Genomic DNA, 17,553 nt, shown 5'->3' on the forward strand with positions numbered 1-17,553 from the left:
GAGCCCCAGATGGTATAAAAACCCTCTCCCTGCATGTGCTCTCTCTCTCTCTCTCTCTCTCTCTCTCTCTCTCTCTTTTTTTCTTCCAAAGCCATCTTTCTGTCTGGCTCTCCTCATCAATAAACTACAACCTTCTTTCTAAAGCAGTTGCCATGTTTTTTATTCCCGGCTTGGACTGAACTATGATGAAAACTTTTCCTTCAACAGTGTAAATAGGAGGCTCATTATAGCCTAAGGAACATCCTCATGGTTGCTATTTACATAATGAAAAACCTACCTAGTATTTATATTAACATAATTAACACCAAACTTAGGTTCCCCTGTGCATTTATAGGAGTTGAGGAGTGAAGAGGGACCCCGAAGAGGAATAACAGCACTGTTAATATAGTTGGTGGTCCCCAATGGCTGCTACAGTATTTACATAATGAAGAACATAAACATTAATTGCATTCACATAATTTACCTCACAGAACGTTTGGGCTGTGCAGTCTGGGGACCTGAGGAATGATGAAGGCATGGAAATATTTGTTTTTTTTTTTTTTTCCCCCAAAGAGATTAAGTGATGGAAAAATACCAGGGACAGAAAAGAGGCTTCATAACTGGTTTTAAATTTTAAAAAAAAATCCTGCCATTTAATAGATTTTAACCTCTGCAGACTTATTACTGGCTGTGATTTGTCCAAATTTCAGTCTGCACATGGAACGATCTTACATTCTTTTTGTAGCATTGTGGTTTGAATAATTAAAGATGCAAAGTCTAGAAAAACATGTTAATGACAAGATTTTTCAAACCAGATGACAGATAAAGCAAGAAAATGCAGACCATTTCTACAACCCTAAAGCTCTATCAACCATCTTTTAATGTTCCTTTTATGTTTTGTTATTCATCCTGGGCTCAAATGGTTATCATCCAGAAAGTGGTAATACATTTTTTTTAAATCCCAGTATATATATATATATATTAAATGTAAAATACCAGGGCCACATTAGAAACAGGGTAAGAAAGAAAAACCTCAAATTACAAAGTGTGAGCTGTTTCTCTTCTCTTCTTTTCCTTTTTAAAAATGTGTTTGCAAAGGAGAGCAGGGAGACCACAGATTATTGTATGGTTTCACCAAACTTATTCTAATAATCGCAACAATGCTAAAACTTCCAGGCTTCAACTTCAAGATCCTTTATTACTTTCCTTAATTAATTCTTAAGTCAAGTTGCTAAGAGGTTTTCAGTTGTCCTGCACTGCCATCTTCTGGATTGTTATCAACAAAGAGGATTGTATTAACTAATTAGTTAAAACTCCCACAAATTTAGAACAGCATTAGCTCCTTTCAACACCTGGGTTGCAAAGTAGCATAAAATAAATATAGATTTTCAGATAAGAATATAAAAGTCTTCAGTGGGAAAAATGATTTTTGGAATAACTGGAAAAAAACATGTATAATCTGAAATGTAAGCACTGCATTGCTGTAAAAGCCTTATTCCACAGAGAGAGAGAAAGATAGAAATATGCACATTACTTGGTGCTGTAACACTATTTTAAATTTACACAAGACACTATCCACAGTCTAAATTCATTAATTGGGCTTACACAACACATTTATGTAAAAGTAATGCAAATCCTGCGAGTCCCTTGGACTGCAAGGCGATCAAACCAGTCAGTCCTAGAGGAGATCAACCCCGACTGCTCTTTAGAAGGCCAGATCCTGAAGTTGAAACTCAAGTACTTTGGCCACCTAATGAGAACTCCCTGGAGAAGAGCCTAATGCTGGGAAAGATGGAGAGCAAGAGAAGAAGGGGATGGCAGAGAATGAGGTGGCTGGATGGAGTCACTGAAGCAGTAGGCGTGAGCTTCAATGGATTCCAGAAGATGGTAGAGGACAGGAAGGCCTGGATGAATGTTGTCCATGGGGTTGCGATGGGTTGGACATGACTTCGCAACTAACAACAACAACAACAATACAAATCATTTCCTTTGCAAAACCCAAATTGATGGCCAAACATAGGATGAGATACAAGTGATTAAAACAATGTCTTTGTTGATGTGAAAACCATCAAAACATGGACCCTTTGTGCTTCAAACCAAAGGTAGAAAGTTGGGGTGCTAAAGAAAAAACCCGATCTGCAAAGACAGATTTCTCCCAAAGTTTTACAAGAAAATTTAAATGATGCATTGGATGAGGCCAAGCCAAGCCATGCCAAACATAACAAAAAGGAAACAAATCTAAATAGCTTTCTTTGTTCACTCAAAATTGAAGTCAAGTGAAGAAAAAACAATTACCTCTTCTCATTTTATGCATGTCTAATTGCCATGACGTCAATGGATTTATATTTGGAGTACCATGTCCAGGTCTGGATGCCATGATCCAGAAAAGATGTTGAGACTCTAGAAAGTGTGCAGAGAAGAGCAACAAAGATGATCAGGGTCCTGGAGGTTAAACTGCATGATGAATGGTTGAGGGAACTGGATATGTCTACCTTATTGAAGAGAAGGATTTTTCGGGGGCAGGATATTTGTCTTCCCATACCTGAGGGGATGACACAGGGAGGAGGGGGTCAACCTATTCTCCAAAACACCTGAGGATAGGATAAGAAACAATGGGTGGAAGATCATTAGACAGCTCCAACAATTTTCTGACAGTGAGAACTAGTAAGCAGTGAACAACTTGCCTTCTGGAGTTGTGGAAGCTTCATCCCTGGAGGTTTTCAAGGAATGACTGGACAATCATTTGTCCAAGATGGTGTAAGGTCTCCTTCCTTGGACAGAGTGTTGGAGAAGAAGACCTTCAAGATCTCTTCCAGCCCTATGACTCAATGCAGAAATCTATCTTCCAATTTCCAGAAGTTATGTCCACCTGTTTTGTTTTGTTTTTTTCATTTTAATTTGTGATGTAATTAGTGCTTTGTGTCTGGGAAGGTATGACTCTGAAGCTTCTTTGACTGCTTGCATTTTCTATAGCCCCAAAGTGGTGTTCCATTTCTTATCCTTTTCTAGATTTGCAGGAAGCCAGGAAAGTGTAGAAATTCAAAATTCTACAATTTCTTGGCAGGAAGAAATTGCTTTACATTAATTACTAATTTCTGAACCTGACTAAAATAAAGATACACAAGCATATTCTTTATATTTTAGAATAAATTGACCTCCACTTTGTATATTAAGACATGAACAGGAAACTAGGAAGCTCTCAAATTTTCACATCTGAACATTTTTATGCAATCATCTAATCAGAAGTAGGAATAGGCTTATGTTTTAAAATATTTGAGGAGGTGAAAGAGACAGAATGCCATTCAAAAAAAGGTTAGAAAATATATGATTTTACTTTATGGTTAGATGTTTTTATTCATTTTTAAAAGCTTTATTGTGTTACAGTAGTGATTTTGAAAAAAAAAAGTTCAGTCTGAAAATAAGCCCTCAAATACATCAAATATAAATATAAATATAAAGCCACAAATAGATGAATAAAATTTTATCAAAAAATATATTACTGCCTTTTGTGCAATTTGTTAAAATGCAGGCTGATGGAGAAATGAAGTGAAATTGATTTATGTATGAATATATACAAAAGTGACATGGGCTGAAATTGATTGGAGAGGAGAAAAATCAAGTAAAATAAAATAGAGGAATCCCATCTCTGTGTAATGAGATAAGGAAGAAATACAGCAGTATATATGTATCGATCTTGAAACACATATTTTTTTAAAAAAAGCAATATATATACTTTGTCTTAAAATGGGATTTATTTATTAGAACCGGACAAAATAGTATGTAAATTTCAAGTACACTATTCTACAAAAATACAAATATTGTCCTGTGCTGGGGTACTGATGCAAGAAAGCAATTTGTATCTGATTCGGAATAAATCAAGTGAAGAATGACAACCTTCAAATAATGAAGAGAGAGAGAGAGAGAGAAAAAAAAAAAGAGCAGTGACCTCAGTATGAGAGAACTACAAAAAATCCCATTATAAATATCCCAATAATGCCTTTTCTTCCAGACAGCAATTGGAATGGATTCACAGCATAACAGATAAAATGGAATAAGAAACCATGTTTGTCTATAATCTTAATTTCTTCATCCAAACAAATCAGGAACTGAATTGTTCAGTGAGGACCTTCACTAGATCTAAACATTGGGTGGTGCTTGATCATCACCCTAGCCGTAGACTGTTCGATGGTTTTCATAATTGCAAGTTAGGAAGATGGGAGAGATGAAAATTAAAACCATCAAAGAAAGTACACTCCTTCAAGTCAACTAATTCCAGGTGACTTCAAGGGCATAGCTTTATTGATCACTGACGAATTGCTTTGCCATTTGCATCTTCTGATTTTGTCTTCTGTTGTTTGTTTTCACTTCCTGCTCTAGGCTACAGATCTGGGATATCCTGGTGGCTCCCCGCTGAAAAAAAATCACATTTAATCCTGATATTTTTTTTATGATGAGCATGCTGTGAAAGGTAGCACAGCCTATGACTCTATGAGACCCTTTGTACACAAACTAGCTGCTCAAAACATTTATTCTCTAACCCTTTAGAGCTTCTCCCTTTAGCTGATATATTATATCCTAACATTTAGCCTGAAGTCTTTTGGCTTACCAAAGACTATTTTCAAATAAAAGTATTTGTTCAAAGGGCACCTTGGACATTACAAAACACAAATGTTTCCCCAAATGTAGAAAGGAAGGAAGGAAGGAAGGAAGGAAGGAAGGAAGGAAGGAAGGAAGGAAGGAAGGAAGGAAGGAAGGAAGGAAGGAAGGAAGGAAGGAAATGGAGGGAAGAGAAATAGAGAGAAGGAAGGAAGGAAATGGAGGGAAGGAAATGGAGGGAAGAGAAATAGAGAGAAGGGAGGAAGGAAGGAAGGAAGGAAGGAAATGGAGGGAAGGAAATGGAGGGAAGAGAAATAGAGAGAAGGAAGGAAGGAAGGAAATGGAGGGAAGGAAATGGAAGAGAAATAGAGAGGAAGGAAGGAAGGAAATGGAGGGAAGGAAATGGAGGGAAGAGAAACAGAGAGAAGGAAGGAAGGAAGGAAAGAAGGAAATGAAAGAGAAATAGAGAGGAAGGAAGGAAGGAAGGAAGGAAGGAAGGAAGGAAGGAAGGAAGGAAGGAAGGAAGGAATCAGGAGGTATTTTGGTTTCTAGCCATGCTCATAATCAAAAAAGTGAAAAAAATTGAACCCTGGAACAAAGAAAGGGGAAAGAGGTTGAATTTTTTTTTAAAAAAAAAAAAAGGAGGAAGAGAAATTGGATCAATGTGACCCTTTTGCTGTTATTTATTAGCTATTTCAATGTTTCTCAACCTTGACCACTTGACAATGGGTGGACTTCAAGTCCAAGAATTCCTTAGCCAGCCATGCTGGTTGAGGAATTCTGGGACTTGAAGTCCACCCATCTTCAAATAGTCAAGGTTGAAAGACATGGAGTTATTTGATAGTGAGGTGAAATAAATACATAAATAAATGGAAAATAAAATAAAATGTTTTTTTTTATTTGATTAATTCTCCAGGTTATCAAAGGAGGCATAGTTCAGAGGGATATCTTTTTTACTGTAGGATTAAACAGCACCTTCCATTTTTGACATTTTAAAAAATGCAGCATTTGGCTATCCTCTCATTACCTCCCAAATTTACCTCATTTATTTTCCTCCCTCAAAAGGCTTAATTCACCATCACATTTTTGTTTTCCCAGTAAAATACAAGTGTCACAATTCCAATAAATCAAAACCAAGTATCGGAACTTTGCTGCTGTTGAAACTCGGTCTCTAATCAAAGATACACTTTTAATGAGATCCCGTCTTTGACAGAAATTAAGGCTATAATGAACAGATGGGTGATTACTCAGCTTGCAGGCATGCTATCTATTTTTTATTTAATTTCGGTACCCTGATGCTTTTTGATAAAGTGCTGGTAATTTAGATTAATTTTTCTCCTTTGTCTTTTGATGTAGCTTCATTTTTATGCCTTTGACTACAAATTGTGAGTTCTGTTTACTATTATGATTCACACTGTTTGTTTTTTTGGGGGGTTCATGATAATTTTATAACCCAAATGTAGGGCAATAAAGAAGAGTGCCCTTGGTTCAAACGGCACCCAGAGGGAACTTTTTCATTTATATTGCAATAGAGACTTGCATCACTGGAGGTCTTCAAAAAGAGATTGGACAGCCATTATAGAAGTATAGAATCAAGATCACATGAAGTGTTAATACCACTTTACAACGCCTTGGTAAGGCCACACTTGGAATACTACATCCAGTTTTGGTCAACATAATGTAAAAAAAGGTGTTGAGACTCTAGAAAGAGTGCAAGAAAAATGATCAGGAGACTGGAGGCTAAAACATACAAAGAATGGTTGCTGGAATTTGATATGTCTGGTTTAAAGAAGAGAAGGATGAGGGGTGACATGATAGCAGTGTTCCAATATCTCAGGGGCTGCCCCAAAGAAGAGGGAGTCAAGCTATTCTCCAAAGCAACTGAGGGCAGGACAAGAAGCAACGTATGGAAACTCATCAAGGAGAGAAGCAACCTAGAACTAAGGAGAAACTTCCTGACAGTCAGAACAATTAACCAGCGGAACAACCTGCCTCCAGAAGTGGTGAATGCTCCAACACTGGAAGTTTTTAAGAAGAGACTGGACAGCCATTTGTCCGAAATGGTATAGGGTTTCCTGCCTGAGCAGGGGGTTGGACTAGATGACCTCCAAGGTAACTTCCAAGCCTGTTATTCAATCTTCTAGGAATCTGAGAAGAATTGCCATGGAAAATGCAAGCTGTGGGAAAGACCCCACAGAATCCCCAATGAATGGCTCTTTAGACGTAAAAAGGACATGTCGAACCTGCCCCAATCCCAATTCTTTGGGAAAGAAAAGTCTTCGACACCATTTGTTTAAAGCAATGTTTTTTTGTTTTTGTTTTTTTTTAACTATATATGATGGTTGCAGTAAAGTCAAGCCAGCTCCGAAATCCACGCTTGCTGGATAGAAAACCAGTGCCCGCCAGTTATTTCAGAAATGTACCCAGTTCTTGCGGTCCATATTGAAAATGATGCTTGAGGTGAAAACTCTGTTCTATTTGATAATTCAAGAGACAGTGATCACGAGAGTGAACACGGACACCATTTTCATCTGATCAAGCATTACATACATGTAAACATCTCCACTCACAGCTTTTCCTATCAATATGCTATCAAAGAATTCTCTATCTAGATCAGGGGTCCCCAACCCCAAGGCCCATTGGGAACTGGGCTGTGCAAGCAGCGGGTGCATGCGTGCACGAAGCTGCATTTGCACAAGCAGCATGCGTGCAAAGCTGTGTTTATGCAAGCAGCAAGCGAGTGCTCAGACAGACAAACCTGTGTTTGCACATGTGGCACACATGTATGCTTAACCATCTCCTCTCCCCACCCCAGCGCCATCAGCACCACTGGTCCCCCAAGCTGGACTGCTGATCTACAATCTGGTCTGCAAACTATGTTTGTTGTTGTTGTTGTTGTTGTTAGTATTCTCTTGCATCTGGGATGCATGACTCTCTCACACAATAATTTTTGACCTTCATTATAGAATTCCAACGAAGCTGAGGAAAAAGATGGTATTAATCATTTCCGGATAGCACATACTGCATATTTAAAGCTTGGAGACTTCCTCTTTCTCATCTGGGTGGCTGTCAGACTATTCTTAAAAAGAGACACTGCGAAGGTGGTGGCAGGAGATTTTTTTTATTTCTTCCCATGCAAATATGTGTCAATAAAACAAGTGGGGCAGAGTTTATCACACAGACGGAAGATGTTGTCATAAAGCTTGACTCATTTCTATATCTTTATCAAATATACCCCAGCTAGAAATGTTGGAAAATTGGGTTTAGTCTAAGTTTATATATGCAAAACAACCTAATTCACTCTTCTTGAGCTGATATATGGCTTGGAATGCATTTATCCTTCAGATCTGTCCCTCTCAGAATTTTATGATATATTCTGGGGTCACAAATTTTTATTCACCTGCACAGTGAAAATGCATAGCATTTAAAGGAAAATGTGCATAGTTTTAAAAGATACAGAACATGGATTGGAATTCATGAGTTCCTCTTTCTAACCAATGTCTCATTGGCCAAATTCAACCCTTCTGGGAACTGTAGTTTTATTACTGGAGAAAGCAGATACAGGTCAGATTCAGTAATCACAGCTTTATCACTTAATATTTGTATTCCTTATTCTGTTCTTCTGCTACTTATCTTTACAAGGAGACTGGCATGATCCACCAAACAAACTTGGCATATGATGCCAAGCAATAGTTTTATTGTAATTCACCAGAGAGTGAATTGGGTATTGGATAGTTAAAAATTTGTAATAAACAAAATAAACATTAATAAATTACTTTCTTTGATTGTGAACTTCTGCTCAAAATGTCCCACCTGAATTCCTTGTTCTGTTTTAATTTTGAAGCGGTCGGTTCAAATTGCAGACATTAGCCAAGGATGGACACATCATTTTCAACTAAAGTTGTCCTTTTGCTTCCTATTTATCACGGCCCAATTTCTAAGTGCTTTGGATTTGATGCTGAACTGTATGAAGTATAGATATTATGTAACTTCACCACGCATTTAATAAGTTCCCTCTTTAATCACATTAAAAATTAAAAATATCTTAGAGGAGCCACATGAAAAGGGTTTAAGGAGGGCATAGGCAGCCCTGCTGCGTCTGGCATGGATGCAAAACAGCTCAAAATGTATCTGTGCATTAATTATTATAAAACTGGGTTAGAAAGGCAAGAGGTACATCAGTCTAAACCTGTTCTGGGAATCTGGCAAAGATAGGCCTTCGGAAAGAACCAGGACCACTTCCGTCAGAATAACTACACAATGTCGACTCTGAACAATTTCTTGTCGAAGCTTGTAGCTTCTTTCCTAATGGCAGAGAGCCCAAGAAAAGAATGAGTCTCAGTGCATCTTTTGAACTACTCACAGCTGCAGAAGTTGTGCAGCCACTTCAGGAGGTCAGCGATGCTGGGTTTTTGTGTTTGTTTTTTTTTGGTACCTCTGCTATCACTTGTCACTTTATCAAATTACTGACTGCTGGATGCAGCTGGATTAAATCAAGAAAGAAGGACAAGAACACGGGAAGAGTTGTCATCTTTTCCACTGTGAAATTCCATAATTGCATGTCATAGTGACAGGAAGAACAAGGCTGTTTGTAACATCCAGTGGCAGCGACATTCAAATGGCATGGAAACATCCCATTAGGACCTTAAGCTGCACCAAATCTTCATTTATCAGGAAACTGTGTGTAGTTTCATCCTGCTGAATGTCTGCAGGAGTTTCTTTGAATTAAAGTTGTCAGAATTCTAGGACACTTTTTAAAGACTGATTTAAGGGGAAGGAAGGAAGGAAGGAAGGAAGGAAGGAAGGAAGGAAGGAAGGAAGGAAGGAAGGAAGGAAGGAAGGAAGGAAGGAAGGAAGGAAGGAAGGGTCAGCCATACTATTTTGGCACCTTCCAGATATGTTGGGATAGGCAGCTTGGTCTCATGGTTAAATAATCAAGCTAGAAATCAGTACACCATGAGTTCTAGTCCCACCTTAGGCACAAAGCCGGCTGGGTGACCTTGGGCCAGTCCATCTCTTTCAGCCCTAGGAAGGAAGCAATGGCAAACCATTTTTGAAAAACCTTGCCAAGAAAACTGCAGGGACTGGTCTAGTCTATCCCCAAGAATGAGGAGGAAAAAAAGAGAAAGATATTTATACAAATGCAACTTTTGCATATCAATAAGCAGGTGCATGAAGGAACATTGGAGCAGGAATAGCCTGGAGATCATAAACAAATGGTGTGATTTGCAACTAGAAAGTGCAAAAACAGCACTTTGGCACCTTGAAACAACAAGCTCAGAAATACCACTGAGATGGATGGTATGTTAAGATACCCAGGGAAGGAGGAAGAGAGGGACCGACGGATGGATGGATGGATGAATGGATGGATGGAGGGGGAGGGAGGGAGGGAGGGAAGGAGGGAGGGAGGGAGGGAGGGAAGGAAGGATACTCCTTAGATGCTGTTTTTGCAAAATGTTTGCAGAAGAACGCACTTTAGAAAAGCAAATAATTTTTTATCCAAATCCTGGATTGCAATGGATGTGATGAAGTGGTCCAGAAAAGAGAATATTAAATAAGATTACAATGCTGCATTTGTGTAACAGTATAGGATGATGACATATTTACTGTATGAAAATGGTTTGGTCCCTAAGTATAGGATCTTTGTGGAAAAGGTGAGTGGGCTCACCGTATTTCATCTTTTCATAATTTCTTAACCAGCCTACCAAAAGGAACTCTAAAAAGGGCAGTCCTGGAAAACTGTGTGGAAACAAAAGCAGTTAAAAAATGCAACGGGCTTATCCAGAATTTTTTTCCCCCAACCCCAGTCAAGATGCTTTTTTTCCCCCTGGATAAAATAATACAACTTGTCCAGATTTAACAAGTTTCCTCACAGACTTTGTTGTGTCATTTCAGTCTCTAGAGAAGGGTACAAATATTACCTTAGTCTCATATTTTCCCTATTTCAGGACAGGTGTAAAAAATGTCGTGTTCCACCTGGCTTTGTCATTTCTCCTCTCTGGTTCATTTATTTCTCAAATCTGTTTTCCTGTCTCTTTTTGTAGTCAGCTGTTTTCACAATTGTGTATCATCCTTGGGGTTGAAAAGCACCTGTTTTATCACTGTTTAACTATCTTCATAAATCTACCACACACAAAAAAAAGTGTGACTGAGTGATTGGCAAGAATCCCAGGAAGATCACCTGCAAAGCCTGTAGGCTCAACATTTTGGATAGAACTACATACTTCCATCAATTTCCCTGTTTTTTTTCTTTTTCTCTGGGACATGAATCCAGAGGAGGAGGTAGAATTGGGTAAATTTACAAATTAGCCTTCAGCCTTGACTCATCTTGAACAAAAACAAGACCAGCCTGGAATTCTTAAGTTCATCTTTTATAATAAAATTATACCCACCATCACATATTAAATAATTATCAAGTCCTCCAAATAGCAACAGCACTTAGACTTACATGACGCTTCACAGTGCTTTAAAGAACTCTCTCAGTGGTTTACAGAGTCAGCCTGTTGCCCCCAATAATCTGGGTCCTCATTTTACCGACTTCGGAAGAATGGAAGGCTGAGTCAATCTTGAGCCAGTCAGGATTAAACTCCTGGCAGTGTGAGCAGAGTTAGTCTGCAATACTGCATTCTAACTACTGGGGAAGGAAGGAAGGAAGGAAGGAAGGAAGGAAGGAAGGAAGGAAGGAAGGAAGGAAGGAAGGAAGGAAGGAAGGAAGGAAGGAAGGAATGGCACTTATATTCATATACCACTTCACAGTGCTTTACAGCCCTCTCTAAGTGGTTTACAGAGTCAGCATTCTGCCCCCAACAATCTGGGTCTTCATTTTACCGACCTTGGAAGGATGGAAGACTGAGTCAACCTTGAGCCATTCAGAATCAAACTCCTGGCTGAGGGCAGAGTCAGCCTGCAATGCTGCATTCTAACTACTAGGAAGGAAGGAAGGAAGGAAGGAAGGAAGGAAGGAAGGAAGGAAGGAAGGAAGGAAGGAAGGAAGGGAGAGAGGGAGGGAGGGAGGGAGGAAGGAAGAAAGGAAGGAAGGAAGGAAGGAAGGAAGGAAGGAAGGAAGGAAGGAAGGAAGATAACAGTAGCATTTAGACAGCTTCACAGTGCTTTACAGCCCACTCTAAGTGGTTTACAGAGTCAGCATTTTGCCCCAAATGATCTGGGTCCTCATTTTACCGACCTTGGAAGGATGGAAGACTGAGTCAACCTTGAGCCGGTCAGGATCAAACTCCTGGCAGTGAGCAGAGTTAGCCTGCAATACTGCACTCTAACCACTGCACCACCACTGCTGATGCTTCTCCTATTCTTTTATATAGTATATCAAAGTAGTTTTATAATACATACTGTATTCCTCTAAAAGTCAGCATAGAATCATACGGTTGGAAGGAACCGTGGAGGTCTTCTAGTTAAACCCCTTCCCAAGGCAGGAGACCTTATACTATTCCAGATAAATAGATGTCCAATGTCTTCTTGAAAACCTCCAGTGATGGAGCATCCATCACTTTCAGAGTTATGCTGTTCCCGTGCTTCATTGATGTCACTGACATGAAATTTCTCCTTCGTTCCACGTTGCCTCTCTCTTGAACGATCTTCTGCACATTACTTCTTGTCCTGCCCTCAGGTGCTTTGGAGAATATTAATTCAATTAATCTCTCTTGACTTCCCGCTGAACAATTAGCCACTCTGTTTAGCAAAATGACCTGATTCTCCAATTCTCTCTCAAGTCTCCTCTTAGGGCTCTTCTCTAATAATCAATTAGCTGTAAAGTGAGCTTCCCATATACATAGATCCCATACAACACGACCCGGCTGAAACATTATAGAACAATGAAACTCAATATTCAGTAAGAAAAAAGAAAAAAAAACCTGACACTTAAAAAAACAAACAACGACAACTCTTGGTTTTGGATGTGGATATATGGTATGACCTTGGTCGGTCTTTTATTTTTTATTTTTTTTTTTTGCATATCTATATCTTCCAAATTCACCATCTGCCTTCCTCTGGGGGTTTTTTAATTAATCTCTGGAAAGAACCAGAATACCCTTTGACAGCTGTTGCCACAGAGATTCCTAACTGTAGGAAAGGAGATCCAAGTTTAATTGTGCATAGTGTCGCCAAGAAGATCACGCCAACTGATGAGACATTACAACACAAAAGGGGGAGGGGGGAATCTGAACTCGGCTGACCTGTCACATTATCACATCCCTGTGCAGCTTTTGATCTCCTCGGCCCCACGGAGGCTTGCACATGCAAAAAGTGGATGATTTCCACTGTCAAAATGCACCTCAAAAGGATTTGCTCAACAAAACCTTTTCTTTCCCCGAGCTGGAGAAGAGAAGGTGATGCTGTGAATGACCTTATACTACAAAGCTTATGCCACTCAACTGCTCATTAGCGGTCAGCCTTGTGGTGGTCTCAGGGGACAAGAATGTCAGGGCAGATGACAGCCATGTTGACTCGACAGAGGAGGAGAAGACTAATCAAACAACCAGACAGGAGAGAAAAGCAAACCCCAGGCTCAGTGGAGAGCATGCTAAGGTATATATAGATCGGGTGTGCAAATATGGTTTTCAATAGCTGCTCGCTTCTTTTCCAGGAAAAAAGAAAACATCCAATGTTTGGACAAGATTTGAGATGCAGGCCTTGACAACTCTTGTTCCTGCTGAAGTTGCTTAGCAGAAGAGTCTTTATTCAGCTACTCCTTCAATATAGAAGTTCATACAGTTCCTACCAAATTCTTAGTGTCCGGCTGGACCACACAAAGAGGAACTGTTATAGTATCCTCTGGCTATTAAAATCAGTGCTTTTTTTGTAAAAACAAAACAAAAAAAAAAGGTGCCAGGACTCAAACACGTCATACAACCCACCTTGCCTACCCTACAAGGTTCCATCCAAAAAAGGTGCCGGAACTCCATTCTGGGTGTTCTATGACAAAAAAAGCCCTGATTATAATACTATCATTATTATATAACTATAACATTGTGTATGGTAGAAATTGTATTAAAATACAATACAATGCAATATACAATAAATATATGATAATGTGTATAGTAGCATACTAAATAAAGTGATAATTATAGTAATCATATTACAACAGTTATAAAATAATAAAAATAGAAATAATTAACCCAATCTTTTTTTGTTCCAATATATTAAAATGATCTAAAAACTTAACTATCTGCACCGGTAGAAATAACTTTGGTGACACAAATTCTGGACAGTTATTTGTTCCAGAAATATAACTAAGCTTGTCTGAATTGATAAAAATCTTATAATCCACTTTAATAAACATATCAGAATAGGAATAAGAATAGGAATAGGAATAGGAATAGAATAGAATAGAATAGAATAGAATAGAATAGAATAGAATAGAATAGAATAGAATAGAATAGAATAGAATAGAATAGAGAAATGGAATAGAGCAGAGCAGAGCAGAGCAGAGTGGAGTAAAATTCTTTATTGGCCAAGTATGATTGGACACCCAAGGAATTTGTCTTCAGTGCATAAGCTTTGTCACTTTAAATGTACACTAATCAGCATGCATTAAAATGAATTTTTGTTGCATTTAGCTCTCAAAAAAATACCATAATGCTATACTCTACACATATATGACACAGAGAAACATCACAGTCTACTTCAAATGTATACATATACATGGCAAAAAAAGAATACTGCAAATTCACAAGACAGATGACATAAAGAACAAAGCATCAAAGTTTATCTCTTATCTCCACAAAAGGGATTATTATTCATGTTATTTTTACATCAATCTTTTTGCAGTCCAAATCAGGGAGAACTTAAATGTGCTTTGTTCTTCCTTTCTTTTTTTTTCTCTACCCCCCCCTATTTTTTTTCTAGGTGAACTCTGGAGCAACTTGATCTTCGTAAAGTATTGTACCATCTAATCAAGGTTTCAATCAAGGATATGGAAGAAAGTATAGAGAGCAATTTCAGAAACAATTTCTAAGAGTTCATGAAACACTAGGACACATTTTGAAACCTTCCAAAGATGAGCTAGGATGTGGCCTGGGCCTTAATGTTAAGGCTGCTTCTCTAATTCACTGGTGTTAAGAACCTTGATGGGAATTTCCCTTTTCACATCAGTTTCACTACAAGGCTCCTTTGGACTAAAGGCAGCACTCAGCTCTCCATCAGGCTGGGCTTCAGGATATCAATGGCCAATTTCACACACAACAAATTGTACATTACTGAATGCTTGTCAGAAAATTCGGGGGCCCGAAAGCAATTTTGACTCTGTGTCTCATTCTTCCGCAACATTTTTTTTTTAAATTTCACCCAAACCGAGGGGCTGAATTATGTACTACAGTAAACATCTTCGTTAAATGATTTTGTACGGATTTCTTTTTTTTTTTTTTAAAAAAAAGGAAAGATGCCATGCTTTGGATTAAAATGGCAGAAAATAACGGCAGAAAGAGAAGGAGACTTTGAAAAATAATGAGTTCCGAAGAAGCAGCCGTGGAATACTATTGCTGTTGGAGGGAAGGAGAGTAGGAAAGACATGAAGCTTGTTTTGGAAAAGTTTCATCCTGAGAAAGGAATCGGATGCAATGAGAACGTTCCTCCCCCTGCCCACACCTCGCCTGATCACCTCGAAGAAATGAAAATTGCATTTAACAACAACAACAACAAACAAATAAATATGTAGAAGAAAGAATATGTTCTACTGTCATATCTGGCAAATTGTATTGTAGCTATAAAAGGCAGAAAAACTGCTGATCAGAGACGAAAGAAATGAGACTTGGAAATAGTCTCACTGTAATGTTGCATAAAAAGAGAAGGGGAAGGGAAAAGTAAAAGGGAAGGATCAGGGAAAGGGGAAGGGGAAAGGGAAAGGGAAGGGTAGGGGAAGAGGAAGGGATAGGGGAAGAGGAAGGGAAAACGAAAGGGAAGCAAAAGGGAAAGGGAAGGGAAAGGAAGTGATAGGAAAGGGAAGGGGAGGGAAGGGGAGAGTAGAGGAGGGAAGGGGAGGAGAGAAGAGGCTCTGCATAAAAGCAAGGAATGTCACATTTATTTATTTATTGATGAGACTTATATACCGCTTTAAGTGCAAAGCACTCTCTAAGCGGTGTACACCAGTAAGCAATGTATCTATATATATATTTACATTGCCCCCAACAATCTGGGTCCTCATTTTACCTACCCCGGAAGGATGGAAGGCTGAGTCAACCTTGAGCCGGTGAGATTTGAACCGCTGACCTGCTGAACACAGTCAGCTAAAGTGGCCTGCAGTACTGCACTCTAACTATTCCATTCCATTCCATTCCCCATTGCATCTATTCTATTCTGTTCTGTTCTGTTCCGTTCCGTTCCATTCCCCATTGCATCTATTCTGTTCTATTCTATGCTATGCTATTTTATTTATTTATTTATTTATTTATGAGACTTATATACCGCTTTAAGTGCAAAGCACTCTCTAAGCGGTGTACACCAGTAAGCAATGTGTGTGTGTATATATATATATATATATATATATATATATATATATATATATATATATATTTCCATTGCCCCCAACAATCTGGGTCCTCATTTTACCTACCCCGGAAGGATGGAAGGCTGAGTCAACCTTGAGCCGGTGAGATTTGAACCGCTGACCTGCTGAACACAGTCAGCTAAAGTGGCCTGCAGTACTGCACTCTTAACTGCTGCGCCACCTCGGCTCTTTTTTTTTTTTTTTAGTGAACATCCTTTTCAGTTTACCAATGTCCCAAACTAGTTACATTTATATTAACGCCACCCATTCATTCATATCATTGTGGAATTACTTCTCTGGGCAAACGCTCCCTTACTAGGTCCAAACCAGATAGGAGGAAATAAACTACTCTGGGACCATGAAAATAAACTACTCTGGGACCCATTTTCCCATTCCTTTTCCCTCTCTACCAAACTGTCTGGTTTGGTACAGCCACCCAACAGGATAGGTACAGATACCAATGGATAGTAAGTTGCAGAAATTTACTACCTCCCTTAGATACAGCAACAGCAACCATTCCTATAGGCTCAATCTGATTTCGAAAAACGGTACATACTTCTCGTGAACATGTTCGCATTTAAAATTTCCACTGGAAATTGTGGAAATGTCTGCTGGATCTCAATGAGCTGGAAGAAGTGACATAAAGAAGTCCGTCGTACTGTTGCCAAAGGGTCTTGCAGAGTCATTCCCCATCTTGCGTTGCAGCAGTGCTACAGAAGTGAGACTTTTATTTGAATCCTTGGGCAGTTGTTGTTCTTCCAGAGTAACAGAAAAGTCCGTGGGCAATTCCAGTTTCCCATGATGCTTTTGAACGATGTTATATCACATTGTACTTCTTCAAGATGCTATTAGCATCTTTCTAGGACCCACAGGTGTTGCTAATGCTTTACTGAGGTACAGCAAGATCATCCTGATTAAATTTCTCCAAACAGATATACAGTAATGTCATCAATGCTATAGCCAACTTTAGTCCTTATCCCTTTACTACAGTTCTGCACCATTTCCATTGCACAGCTAACCTGGCAGTTGACCCACACACTTGAACATCGCTTTTGAAACTAAGCATGGTTAGCAATCACTTTAGTATCCACACCAATAGTGTTTCCACATAACATGTTCAGACAGACAAGCAAGTCAAAGTTTAAGAAATTCAAAATAAAAAAATCTTCAAAGAGAAAATATGTGTAAAAACTCTTCTGCAAGAGACTGAAAAGTGAAACTATGCGCATGGTAGACAAATATACTGTAGGTTCAAAGAAGTTATCTAGAAAGAGTTTTAGGAAGGGAACAGAGCAGGAAATCCATATGTGACAAAGCAATACATGGAGAAAAACCTAAAGGAATTTTTTTTAAAGAAAATAGACCTGGTTGTCTGTCTATCTGTCCATCCATCCACCCATCCATCTTTCCATCTGTCTACCTATCATCTATCTTCTGTCTGTCTGTCTGTCTGTCTGTCTGTCTGTCTATCTCTCTCTCTC

General features: G+C 38.8%; 1 protein-coding gene across 10 annotated transcripts in view; it reads right to left on the reverse strand.

The window, feature by feature from the left end:
* RBFOX1 (RNA binding fox-1 homolog 1) overlaps positions 1 to 17,553 on the reverse strand; it is a 1,591,566-nt gene that overhangs the window by 750,385 nt on the left and 823,628 nt on the right. The gene's annotated exons all lie outside the window — the stretch shown is intronic.

The sequence above is a fragment of the Crotalus tigris genome, unplaced genomic scaffold (assembly GCF_016545835.1).
Source record: "Crotalus tigris isolate CLP2741 ecotype Arizona unplaced genomic scaffold, ASM1654583v1 scf7180000018301.7375997, whole genome shotgun sequence".
Taxonomy (NCBI): Eukaryota; Metazoa; Chordata; class Lepidosauria; order Squamata; family Viperidae; genus Crotalus; species Crotalus tigris.